This window comes from Ostrinia furnacalis, unplaced genomic scaffold (assembly GCF_004193835.3).
Source record: "Ostrinia furnacalis isolate ACB-3 unplaced genomic scaffold, ASM419383v2 OfSCF0694, whole genome shotgun sequence".
NCBI classification, from domain to species: domain Eukaryota; kingdom Metazoa; phylum Arthropoda; class Insecta; order Lepidoptera; family Crambidae; genus Ostrinia; species Ostrinia furnacalis.
In genome coordinates, this window is record NW_021130933.1 from 173,421 (window position 1) to 187,060 (window position 13,640).

The window sequence follows — 13,640 nt, forward strand, 5'->3', positions numbered from 1 at the left end:
CATTTATCTGCAGAACCAAACAGATTGGTCACAGTTTTCTCATTTTCCGCGTGTTATACGTTTTAATGGGTTAACTTTGTTTGTCTACACATTTTCACGGTTTTCTTTGTCTTTTAAATATCCTGTATTTAAATACATAAAAATTATCTCGTAAATCTCATTTTATTTTTGTAAAAAGCACTTTTTCATGTCCCAATATTAACCCTACCACTGTTTCGGGACAATAAATGGGCCAGTGCTGAGCATCATGTGCATGTCCTACAACATCTTTGTCCTACTAATATTATCCTACTAATCCTACTAATATGATAAATGCGAAAGTTTGGATGTCTGGATGTTTGTTACACTTTCGCGCAAAAACTACTGAACGGATTTTGATGAAACTTTACAGTATTATTGTTTACAACCCGGAATAACATATAGGCTATAATTTATGACGATCTGTGACAAACTAAATTTCACGCGGATGAAACCGCTGGCTAAAGCTAGTAACATTATAAAATGCATGAAAAAAAAGCGATCGGTCCCGGGTCGCAAAATATTTTCGTCGTGTCATGAAAAAGGTTGAAAAACACTGGTAATGTAATGAATTTTAGTCATAACGCGAGTAGAGTCGCGGGCATCGGACAAAAGCTGTGTAAGGTCAAAGTCCTTGACCCCAATAATGCATTAGGTAACAGTAAAGCATTGCTGTCTACTCATATTAAACGCCAAATAAACTTCCCCACACATTTCTCACGTACGAGCACATAGATAAGATAATATTAAAAACCAGACCGCGTAAAAGTATCGTGCTGTTTAAAAAGGTACTTCTTATCAGTACTATGTGACAATAATATCAATACGAGGTCATTTATGCCCGTTTTCACCATCAATCCCTAATTTTGAAATGACCCCTATGAAAACAAAATTCCTGTTGTGTTACCATCATCATCATTTCAGCCACAGGACGTCCACTGCTGAACATAGGCCTCCCCCAATGACTTCCACATCGCACGGTTGGTAGCGGCCTGCATCCAGCGTCTTCCTGATACCTTTATCAGGTCGTCGGTCCACCTTGTGGTGCGTTTTCCGGTACGCGGCCTCCATTCCAGAACCTTGCTGCCCCATCGGCCGTCAGTTCTGCGTACTATCGTGCATATGCGTGCATGCGTATGCGTGTTACCATAGGGGTCACTTAAAAATTAGGGATTGATGGTGAAAACGGCAAGTCCGTTTTCAGGCGCATGACAGAAGCATGACAACCCATGACAACCTGTCTTCGTCTAATATTAATATTAGGGTAAGTATTGGGCCATCATCATCAGGTCATCTAGTCTCCACTGCAGTAGCACGACCCTCTAATTGACCAGAGGCAAGAGGATTAGTCCTACACTCCCCACCCTGGCCAGATGGCCTGACCTGGCCTGGCAGACAAATAAATAAATAAATATCCTTGGACATTTTACACATGGATTCATTATGCGAATTTGATGCAATCACAAAAAGCTTTTATCGCGTTTTTTTATCCACAACGAGGAAGCTCTTGGCCTGTATCTCACCTGATGGTAAGTGACGATCAGGCCGAAGGTGGAAGCGAGCTTCACCCGGAATCCTCAACCACGGAGGAACTGGCTATCTTACCTCTAACCGCCGGAACACAACAATGCTGTTAACATTGTTGTTATGGCGACAGACTTAGATAAGATGGTGATAGCTAGCCAGGCGGACTTAGAACAAGCCCTATAGTATTGTTTTCGTAATTAGCGATCTGATAAACACAAATACCTACTCAAGTTGATTTTCAGACATTGTCACCCCATTTTTGCCTCTTAGGGGAAGAATTCTGAAAAAATAAACAGATTTTTTTGCAATCTAGTATTCTAATTCTAATATTATTTATAAATGCGAAAGTAACTCTGTCTGTCTTTTCTTTCACGCCTGAATCAATGAACCGATTTTAATGAAATTTGGCATAGAGACAGTTTGAGTCGCGGGAAAGGACATAGGATAGTTTTTATCCCGGTTTTTGAAACAGGGACGCGCGCGATAGTTTTTCTGTGACAGACAAAATTCCACGGGGGCGAGGCCGCGGGCGGAAAGCTAGTTTAAAATAAATACTTTTACACGTTTAAAATACTGCCGCTAGGTACTTTACTAGAGCAAAATATTACCGCACTTTATTATCTAACTCGGAAACAATACGAAACTTGGCGCACAGTGCACGTAACACTATAATTTGCTATCGCAAATTAGCATTTATTTCCAATAGCACAAGGTGCTAGTTATTAGCTAGATATAGCTATACTTGTCTCTATCATACTATTGTGGTTTAGAACATGGTAAATTGCAGTTAAAGGAATGTCAGCTTTGTATTTATCAACGGAAAGGTTTCTTTGGATCAAATAACTTTAAGGATCGTTCTGACATGAAATTAAAAATAACTTAATTATTTTCACACTTAGTGGTTTAAAAAAGTTTTTTTTTACCTGGCAACGTGGAAGTTCAAACTTTTGTATTTCATTTAAAACTCTTTGGAATATTCAAAAGAAAAAACAAACTCAAACAAATCATTTAAAAAAAGTCTGTCAAAAAATATAACACTGGCACAAAATGTTTTAAATTTTAATAAAGTACACGTTCCACGTTCAAATGTTTCGAATGTGACTGTTACTGTTACACCATAGGAAACGTAACGCGCACCGCGTGCAAAAGCATTGCACACGCTTGCTTAGTTGTTAGTACCGTGTGCTGAGTCATTGTTCAGTCTACTTTGAACTTTATCTCATGGGCATAAGAGTTTTCTATCGTAGAGTGACAGAATCGTGAGTAAAAAATAAAAGTATAGGCAAAATAGGAAAAAAGTGACAAGTCTGGATTTTTATTTAATCTATGTAGAGTTTAAGGTGTTAAGTTGTTTCCAAATCTGAGGCCAGTGGTTGTTGAACTCTTTTGAGTCAGAGGTCGTGGGTTTGAGTTCAAGATAGGGCACATAAAAGTGTCAGTCAGTTGAACAAATATAGGATCAATTGCTTGAAAAAAAACTTATTTCCAAGTTATTTGGGAGAAATCTCCATAATAAATTAAGTATCTACATAGTTGTGGCAAGTGTCTTACTCTAACTTGCATTGTATTTTAATATCGACCTTCGTTATTGAGGAAAAGAAACCAGAATAGAATAAAAAACAAATTGAACTGACAAAAAATTATACAGAAAACGTGTTTACTACCTATTGAAGTGAATAAAACTTTTCTTTAAGATACACAATAAGGAAAAAAGCAATTATTTAATAACGTAGAATAAACAATCTTAATCACTTCAAAAACAGAGTAGAAAGATGTTTAATAGGAGGAAAAATAACGCTTTTAATGTAATTAAATAGACAAATCAAAATTGTCTACTATAAGGAATTTAAAATGAATACCTAACCAGTAGGGGAGAGTGGGTAACACCTAAATAGCGTGAGAATAATGATCAAAATTACATTAGTAACTCACATGAAAACCTGTTAAGTCCAAAAAAAGTTTCCAACCTTTATATTCTTCGACTCACAACAAAACCTCTTTGCTCCAAAAAAAAACACGCCCTTTTTAATCTGTGCCCCTGACAGCGCCCCGACCAATCGCGTCCGAGCGCGCGAAATGACTAATCATGGCTGTCATGGCGGGCAAAATACAAAACGGCCAGTGTTTGTTTAAACTTTGTTCTACATTTATTAAATAATGAGGTTGATTATCAAAATAACGTGTGGTGCAGCATGTTTGGAATGTTCTAGACACAATAGGCATAACAAAAGTTATGTCAGGCTGGCTACGTGACTATGAATGATAATACAGAGAGTACACTAGGGAATGGATAGTTTGTATTATGAAATGACACCCAAGTATGTATGCTGACATAGGCCAAGCAAGCTGAAGTGGCAGCAGTCAAGGAATATAGCAGAACTGACAGGTGGAAAGAAAGGTTCTGAAATTGAGGCAAACGAAGTAAAGGCCATCCACCCCACAAGGATAAGGGATAAGGCGCTGGATGCAGGCCGCTTCCAACAGATCAATCCGAAAATCATTGGACTGTGGCTGTTAGATGATGATGATCATCAAAGTATGGTCGTATACTAAAGAATCCAGGATCACACACTATTGAAGACCTGTCTGGAATAAAATTGCATCCAAACCAAACCAAATTGGGATTGTTCTAGAGTCTAGATCTAGAGCATTTAAATCTATTATGGTCTAGAATCTAGACCATAATAAATTTAAATGCTTATTTATCATCATGTAGCACAGCGCATTTTTCAATCCAAATTACAACATATTCCAACATCGTAGATAAATACGATATCACGTATTATACCTACGTCCGTACTTTACAAATGACTGGAAATCACAGTTCTGTGTGATTACGCAAATGGAGTAAATGAAGCGAGAGTGAAGAAAGCTGTAGCGACACTTTTTAGGATCGCATCCAGTAAATGCGAGGCGAGGCTATAAATAAGCTGTGTGGATGTATGAGAAATGGTTGCACGAAACTTATTTTGAGAATCAAAATTGTCACATTATCGTTTAATTCGAAGTTTGAGTATCGAATTTTGTCAAATACGCAAACGATTCGACAAAATTCGATACTCAACCTTCGAATTAAACGATATCGTGAAAATTTTGATGAATTTGAATCTTGAATTAAGTTTCGTTCAACCATTTCTCATACTAAGTTCACTTTACGACTCGTTCACATGGGCGCTGTTGTAGTTTTCGTACTAAATCTTTTGATGGCGATTCGAGTACGCGAACGATTCGAACTCGAAAGTTTTTCGTGCTAGCCGTACAGACTTCCCTAGCCTGAGGAGTTCAAATTGAAATAGATTTTTCGGTACATAGGCCCTTTCCAGGGCACTTATACACGCTCCAAATATAGCTGGCCTATATGAGTGCAGGCCAAATCTTCCATTTGCCTCTGGTAGAATAGAGTCACCTCCTGCATTGGAGAATGACGACGATTAACGACCTGATGACGATGATGATACGAGGCGATGCGATGTATTAACTAGCTTTCCGCCCGCGGCTTCGCCCGCGTGGAATTTTGTCTGTCACAGAAAAACCTTAACGCGCGCGTCCCTGTTTCAAAAACCGGGATAAAAACTATCCTATGTCCTTTCCCGGAACTCAACCTATCTCTATGCCAAATTTCATCAATATCGGTTCAGTGGTTTAGACGTGAAAGCGAGACAGACAGACAGAGTTACTTTCGCATTTATAATTTTAGTATAGATAGTATAGAAGTATAGATTATTCTCATTAATAATTGTTTCAATTTCAAGCATAGATCAAGTTTTGAATACTGTGTAAGTTTTGAACTTACTAACATTTCACAAAGCTTCCATATAGCTCCAATATAGCTCCAATATAGCTCTATCACTGTACAAATACCCGCGAAAAGAGAAAGGCATCCACCTTGATCCACAGCCCGGCTCAGTTTGGGCAGTGAACCAGTTCCAACCGGTTAGGTTATGTCAATTGGATCAAAATTGTCAATTTCACACAATTTGTAATGCAGTGTGATTCTTGCAGAAGTAGAAACACCCCAATTCTTCCCGTGGATGACCTAAAAGGTGACTAAAAGTAACAAAATAATAGTAACTAAGTTTCTTGCAATGCTTCATTTCAGCACTGGCGCATTTATTGTCCCGAAGCAGTGGTAGGATAGCTTTAAGGACGTGTAAAAGTGCTATTTGGGAGCCTACGCGAACATCTGGCCTCCCCAACCCGTCTGGCCAGCGTGGGGAGTGTAGGACAAATGCTCCGCTTGCTTCTGGTAAATTAGAGAGGGTCGTGCTCCTTGTAGTGGGGACTAATCTCATCAAAGACATTTCAAGGTGGTTAGTAGTCCGTTTGCGGGACCGCACAAGTTAAATGTTATGACAAAACAGCGTTGGTGGAACAAATTTGACAGGATTTTGCAAAAGCACGCCTTATATCCCGTTCAAAACGTCTAATTTGAAAGCGCCATAAATGACCTGATAGTAATTTTAATTTTGCTGATAAAAAAATGTAGATTCTGTAAGACAGCAATAAAAAAAAAACTCATAAAACTCATTTATTTTTGCAAATAGGCTTTTAAAAAGCACTTTTACACGTCCCAGTATTAACCCTACCACTCATCATCATCATCATCATTTCAGCCATAGGACGTCCACTGCTGAACATAGGCCTCCCCCAATGCTTTCCATGTTGATCGATTGGCAGCGGTCTGCGTCCAGCGCTTCCCTGCTACCTTTACGATGTCGTCGGTCCACCTTGTAGGTGGACGTCGCACGCTGCGTTTTCCGGTACGCGGCCTCCATTCCAGAACCTTTCTGCCCCATCGGCCGTCAGTTCTGCGTACTATGTGCCCTGCCCATTGCCACTTCAGCTTGCTAATCCGTTGCTTGCTAATCGCTTGCTAACCCTACCACTGCTTCGGGACAATAAATGGGCCAGTGCTGAGAAGAAGCAGCGCAAGAAACTCAGTCACTATTGCAGCCTCCTTTTCTTTAAATATTCCGAGCAGAAACTAGTCTATAATAAATCAAACAAAGCATTTAACAGTACAACAAGTACTATTATTACATTCTTTGTCAGAACCTCGGCTTGAGGTCAGACACGTCGTTATAATCTCTGAAGCATTGTCCCTTGAGGCTATACCTTGATCGATTAGTATGGTTTCTCAAACTTATAAACCCCATAAAAACTAACTTAATTTTTACTATAAATTATCACCTTATTTTTGCAAGTATGTTTTTAAAAGCCCTTTTACACGTCCCAGTACTAACCCTACCACTGCCGTTTTCCCGGGACAAACTTGACTTTCACTGGTTGGGTTTTTATTGGCGGTCAAGCTGTAGATCCTGGCTACACAGGAGTTGCAGCGGTGGGAACGAGAGGTGGGAATAGTCCCGTTACATCTTCGATAAAGTGAGATGCAATCCAAGAGCTTCTCTCCGTTGTGGCTACAATATTGTTTTGCAACACACCGGAGTTACAGATTTTAATCAAGTTCCACGTGTTGACATATCCCGCCAAATCTGGAAAGCGCGCCAAAACAATGACGCCATGTTGTGCACAGATTATAAACGGTATTGTTGCGGGCTCTTTTGTTTGTGGAAGCCGTAGAGTCGTGGTAGAGTTTTGTAATTATTTAATTGAAGTTCTATTTTTAGAATTTAATTGCTCAGCTATTTTTAGTACAAGCAAAAGATTATACTCTATATATATATATAAAAGAAAGTCGTGTTAGTTACTCCACTTATAACTCAAGAACGGCTGAACCGATTTAGCTGAAAATTGTCAGGGAGGTAGTTTAGAGCCAGGAGAAGGACATAGGATACTTTTTATCCCGTTCGAAATTAAAAAAAGTCTGCTTATTTATTGTCATTAAGGTGGAACAAAGTTCGCCGGGTCAGCTAGTTATTTATAAAAACGAAAGGTCTGTCATCGCGAAGTCTCAGAAACTACAAGTGCTAGGAGTCGCAAATTTTGCATGGGGGTTCCTTTTAGAACGTAGGTGCTCACTAAGACGGGATTTTACGAAACTCCACCCCTAAAGGGGTAAAACGGAATCCACCACGCGTACGAAGTCGCGGGCGGCCGCCAGTACCATATGTGTAAGTTAAGTTAAATTGTTTATAAGTACTTAAATGTTATTCTGAACTTTGTTACGTCTTGTTTGAATAGTGTAATTGGTACTACCGTTCTATTCATGAATAAATAAATATATGTTAGAGGTAGCAGGAAGGCACTGGAGGCAGGTCTCTACCAACCGGGCAATATGGGAATCATTGAGGGAGGCCTATGTTCAGCAGTGGACGTCCTGGTGCTGGAATGATGAATATTGATGACGATCTCAGAGCCATTTAAACCTTTCATACGAAATACACATTCACTGTCTCTTAGATAGAACCAAAATGGCTACGCAAGAAATCGATCAAGAATTTGCTGATTAATTCCAAGCGGGTAGAAAAGTCTATTAGAGAAATAGAGGTCACCACGAGAGCGATATTAAATATTTCTCGTGCCTTTCTGACTTTGGGGATAGGGTTGTCACCTACACAAAGGTCGATTATTAAAAAAACGCACGTTAGTCGCATTTGCAACGCACTATAGAAGTGATGCCATCGCGCTTCACGCGCTACAGCAGCGCCCGCGCGGGCGAGGACCCTAATAAGTGACCGAGTTTGTCCGTTTTTTTTTTTTTTTTTTTTTTTTTTTTTTTTNTAATCACTTCAAAAACAGAGTAGAAAGATGTTTAATAGGAGGAAAAATAACGCTTTTAATGTAATTAAATAGACAAATCAAAATTGTCTACTATAAGGAATTTAAAATGAATACCTAACCAGTAGGGGAGAGTGGGTAACACCTAAATAGCGTGAGAATAATGATCAAAATTACATTAGTAACTCACATGAAAACCTGTTAAGTCCAAAAAAAGTTTCCAACCTTTATATTCTTCGACTCACAACAAAACCTCTTTGCTCCAAAAAAAAACACGCCCTTTTTAATCTGTGCCCCTGACAGCGCCCCGACCAATCGCGTCCGAGCGCGCGAAATGACTAATCATGGCTGTCATGGCGGGCAAAATACAAAACGGCCAGTGTTTGTTTAAACTTTGTTCTACATTTATTAAATAATGAGGTTGATTATCAAAATAACGTGTGGTGCAGCTTGTTTGGAATGTCTAGACACAATAGGCATAACAAAAGTTATGTCAGGCTGGCTACGTGACTATGAATGATAATACAGAGAGTACACTAGGGAATGGATAGTTTGTATTATGAAATGACACCCAAGTATGTATGCTGACATAGGCCAAGCAAGCTGAAGTGGCAGCAGTCAAGGAATATAGCAGAACTGACAGGTGGAACGAAAGGTTCTGAAATTGAGGCAAACGAAGTAAAGGCCATCCACCCCACAAGGATAAGGGATAAGGCGCTGGATGCAGGCCGCTTCCAACAGATCAATCCGAAAATCATTGGACTGTGGCTGTTAGATGATGATGATCATCAAAGTATGGTCGTATACTAAATAATCCAGGACCACACACTATTGAAGACCTGTCTGGAATAAAATTGTATCCAAACCAAACCAAATTGGGATTTTTCAAGACCATAATAGATTTAAATGCTTATTTATCATAATGTAGCCTGGAGTCTACGAAAATTGCTGGGGCACAGCGCATTTTTCGTAAAAAAATACAAGATATTCCAGCAACGTAGATACGTACGAGTATATACGATGTCACGTTGTGTTATACCTACGTCCGTACTTTACAAATGACTGGAAATCACAGTTCTGTGTGATTACGCAAATGGAGTAAATGAAGCGAGAGTGAAGAAAGCTGCAGCGACACTTTTTGGGATCGCGCCCAGTAGATATGCGAGGCGAGGCTATAAATTAGCTGTGTGGTACCAGCAATGTAGAATATTAAGGCCACCCCGCTCTCTAGTACAGGGTGGCCCAGAAAGAAATTCACTGTTGAAAATTCAAGGAAATAAATTCTGTGTAATTTTGTAGAATTGTAATGAATACATTACAATTCAAAGAAAATTAAATGAAATTTATTTTTAAATTTACCTTTATTAAATTACATCGCCCAGGAGATTTCTTTGACGCTTACAACATTCGATCAACATACATCAAAATCTTGAAATACGTTCGTTAGAATTACCTCGAAACCTATTTTCCATTTTTTGCCGAATGTTTAGCTTCAGTTGCTGCATGGTTGTTGGATTATAAAAGTATACTCTATTCTTAAGATAACACCACAAAAAGAAGTTTTCTGGAGTGAGATCAGGGCTTCCTGGTGGCCAGGAGACGTCACCCCTGCCTAAAATTATTTTTTTGTGGGAACATGTCTCTTACCATCTAAATGCTCTCATTTGAAGTCTGACACGTAGCCCAATCTTGATGAAACCAAGTGCTCCTGTCATAGCCTTGCGAATCTTGCCACTTTGAAATCAAAAAGCTTTTCAGCATGCCAGTATAGCGCTCTCAAAAATTAATCATCCTTTCGATGCAACAAACCAATTAAGCCGGGGTGAAATCTTGTTGCCACTAAGAAGCTCTAATCTTATTCCAGCAGACTTCTTTTTGTGGGGTTACATTATGAGCAGAGTATACTCTAAAAATCCAAAAACTCTGCAGCATTCATCCATCCTGAATCCATTTCAAGGTAATTCTTACGAAAGTTTTCCACAATTTTTATGTATGTTGACTGAATGTTGTAAACGTCAAGGGAATCACATGTACGATGAAATTTAAAAAAGAAGGAAAATTTAAAAATAAATTGCATGAAATTTCCTTTAAATTACAATGGTTAAAGTTCTACCAAAATTTTCAGTTTTCGTTTCCTTACATTTTCAAAAGTGAACTTTCTTCTGGGCCACCCTGTAGAATATCGTAAGAGGCAACTATGCACATAACAGTATAACTCTAGCATGAACAACTTTCGTCTTCGAATCGTTTGCGTATTCGACAAAATTCTAAAGTTTTGAACATCACTTTGTAATACAAGAACGTTACATTTTTCGAACAAACTTACAAACATTGTAATAAAGCTTCCATATAGCTCCAATACAGCTCTATCACTGTACAAATACCCGTGAAAAGAGAAAGGCATCCACCTTGATCCACAGCCCGGCTCAGTTTGGGCAGTGAACCAGTTCCAACCGGTTAGGTTATGTCAATTGGATCAAAATTGACAATTTCACACAATTTGTAATGCAGTGTGATTCTTGCAGAAGTAGAAACACCCCAATTCTTTTACACGTCCTTAAAGCTATCCTACCACTGCTTCGAGACAATACATGGGCCAGTGCTGAGAAGAAGCAGCGCAAGAAACTCAGTCACTATTGTCAGCCTCCTATTCAAGGATTTACAGTCTTTGAATATTCCGAGCAGAAACTAGATTATTATTAATCAAACACAGCATTTCACAGAACAAGTACTATTATTACATTCTTTGTCAGAACCTCGGCTTGAGGTCAGACACGTCGTTATAATATCTGAAGCATTGTCCCTTGAGGCTATACCTTGATCGATTAGTATGGTTTCTCAAACTTATAAACCCCCATAAAAACTCACTTTATTTTTACTGTAAATTATTGCTTTATTTTTGCAAGTAGGCTTTTAAAAAGCCCTTTTACACGTCCCAGTATTAACCCTACCACTGCCGTCTTCACGGGACAAACTTGACCTTCACTGGTTGGGTTTTTATCGGCGGTCAAGCTGTAGATCCTGGCTACACAGGAGTTGCAGCGGTGGGAACGTGAGGTGGGAATAGTCCCCTTCCTTCGATAAAGTGAGATGCAATCCAAGAGCTTCCCCTTGTGGCTACAATATTGTTTTGCAACACCTGGTATTACAGATTTTAATCAAGTTCCACATGTTGACATATCCCGCCAAATCTGGAAAGCGCGCCAAAACAATGACGCCATGTTGTGCACAGATTATAAACGGTATTGTTGCGGCTCTTTTGTTTGTGGAAACCGTAGAGTTTTGTAATTATTTAATTGGAGTTCTATATTTAGAATTTAATTGCTTAGCTATTCTGTTGTATTTTTAGTACAAGCTAAAGATTATATTTATAAAAGCGAAAGGTCACTGACTGACTGTCATCGCGAAGTCTCAGAAACTACAAGTGCTAGGAGTATCAAATTTTGCATGGGGGTTCCTTTTAGAACGTAGGTGCTCACTAAGACGGGATTTTACGAAACTCCACCCCTAAGGAGGTAAAACGGAATCCACCACGCGTACGAAGTCGCGGGCGGCCGCTAGTACCATAGAGGTAGCAGGAAGGCGCTGGAGGCAGGTCTCTACCAACCGGGCAATATGGGAATCATTGGGGGAGGCCTATGTTCAGCAGTGGACGTCCGGTGGCTGAAATGATGAATGTTGATGACGATCTCAGAGCCATTTAAACTACATACAAAATAAATACACATTAACTGTCTCTTGGAAAGAACCAAAATGGTTGAACTACGTGAGAAAATCGATCAAGAATTTGCTGATTAATTCCAAGCGAGTAGAAAAGTCTATTAGAGAAATAGAGGTCACCACGAGAGCGATATTAAATATTTCTCGTGCCTTTCTGACTTTGGGGATAGGGTTGTCACCTACGCAAAGGTCGATTATTAAAAAAAACGCACGTTAGTCGCATTTGCAACGCACTACAGAAGTGATGCCATCGCGCTTCTAATGCGCTACAGCAGCGCCCGCGCGGGCGAGGGCCCTAATAAGTGACCGAGTTTGTCCGTGCGTTTCTTCTCAACACTTGCCATATGTTTGTCTCAAAGCGCTGGTAGGGCCCAAAAGATAAGGAGACATGTAAAGTGCTTCTTAAGGGCTACCTGTTTTTATTATTTTTGACGTTCATAAGTGCCTAAATACTGGTCAAAATTGAATAAATATTTAAAAAAACTCATTTTATCTTTGCAAGTAGGCTTTTAAAAAGCACTTACACGTCCCAGTATTAACCCTGCCACTGCTTCACACATGGGCCAGTGCTGAAAAGAAGCAGCGCAAGAAACTGTCAATTTTTGATTTGATTTGAATCTTGTGGTTGACACCCCTACACCCAGACGAGTGGGCGTGGAATCCACCCACACAGTCGTTCCAGGATCCCTCTGTGCCCTATTCAAGGTTCGCAAATACGCGTGGGTGGGTGCTAAATATAGAAGCTGTTTACACGTAAAAATATATTTCAGACCTCTTTCAGTTGGCTTTGAATTACCAAAAGATCCGAGCCCGAAAATAACCATGTCAACTTTTTTTTTATCCACAACGAAGAAGCTCTTGGCCTGTATCTCACCTGATGGTAAGTGATGATCAGGTCGAAGGTGGAAGCGAGCTTCACCCGGAATGCTCAACCACGGAGAAATTGGCTATCTTACCTCTAACTGCCGGAACACAGCAATGCTGTTAACATTGTTGTTATGACGACAGACTTAGGTAAGATGGTGGTAGCTAGCTAGGCGGACTGAGAACAAGACCTACCATCAATCAAACCGAACAGAAAAATCTGCCCCCTCTGGGAATAGAACCCGGGACCTCTGCGTCGGACGCAGGTGGTCTTACCACTAGACCACAGAGGCGGTTAAATCAAATTAAACAACATAGAGGCTATGGAGGCTAGGCTATATAATCGATGGCGATATTGAGTTCGTTCCTTCGTTAGTTTCAGCCAAATAAAGTCCACTGCTGGACAAAGGCCTCACCCAAAGATTTGGTAGAAGTAGTTTTCATTACTGTACATATTTGATTGTTACAATAATATCATATCGCATGCTTGCTATAATTTTAATGGACTGCTCCATTTTTCTCAGATGTCATTACACAATCTAGTTCAATTGACTGGCACGACTATCGTTCATTTCAATCATGCCATCTTATATTCGATGATTTGATGATCTAAGTTAGCAACTAAACTGTTACGCCTTTATAGGGCGCTGGAAATTGTCACTACAATTAGAATCTTTCCTGTGTGATCGAATCAGAAATGAGGAGATCCGAAGGAAAACCAAAATGACCGACATAGCCCGCAGAATTGCTAAAATCAAACTCGTAGAGCTGATGGCCGGTGGGGCAGAAAAGTTCTTGAGTTGCGTCTAAAGCCTGGTCCGTGAGCACGT

General features: G+C 39.7%; 1 protein-coding gene across 1 annotated transcript in view; it reads right to left on the minus strand.

Annotated features, from left to right (window-relative positions):
- ATP7 (copper-transporting ATPase 1) overlaps window positions 1–13,640 on the minus strand; it is an 89,622-nt gene that overhangs the window by 57,610 nt on the left and 18,372 nt on the right. The window lies entirely within an intron of this gene.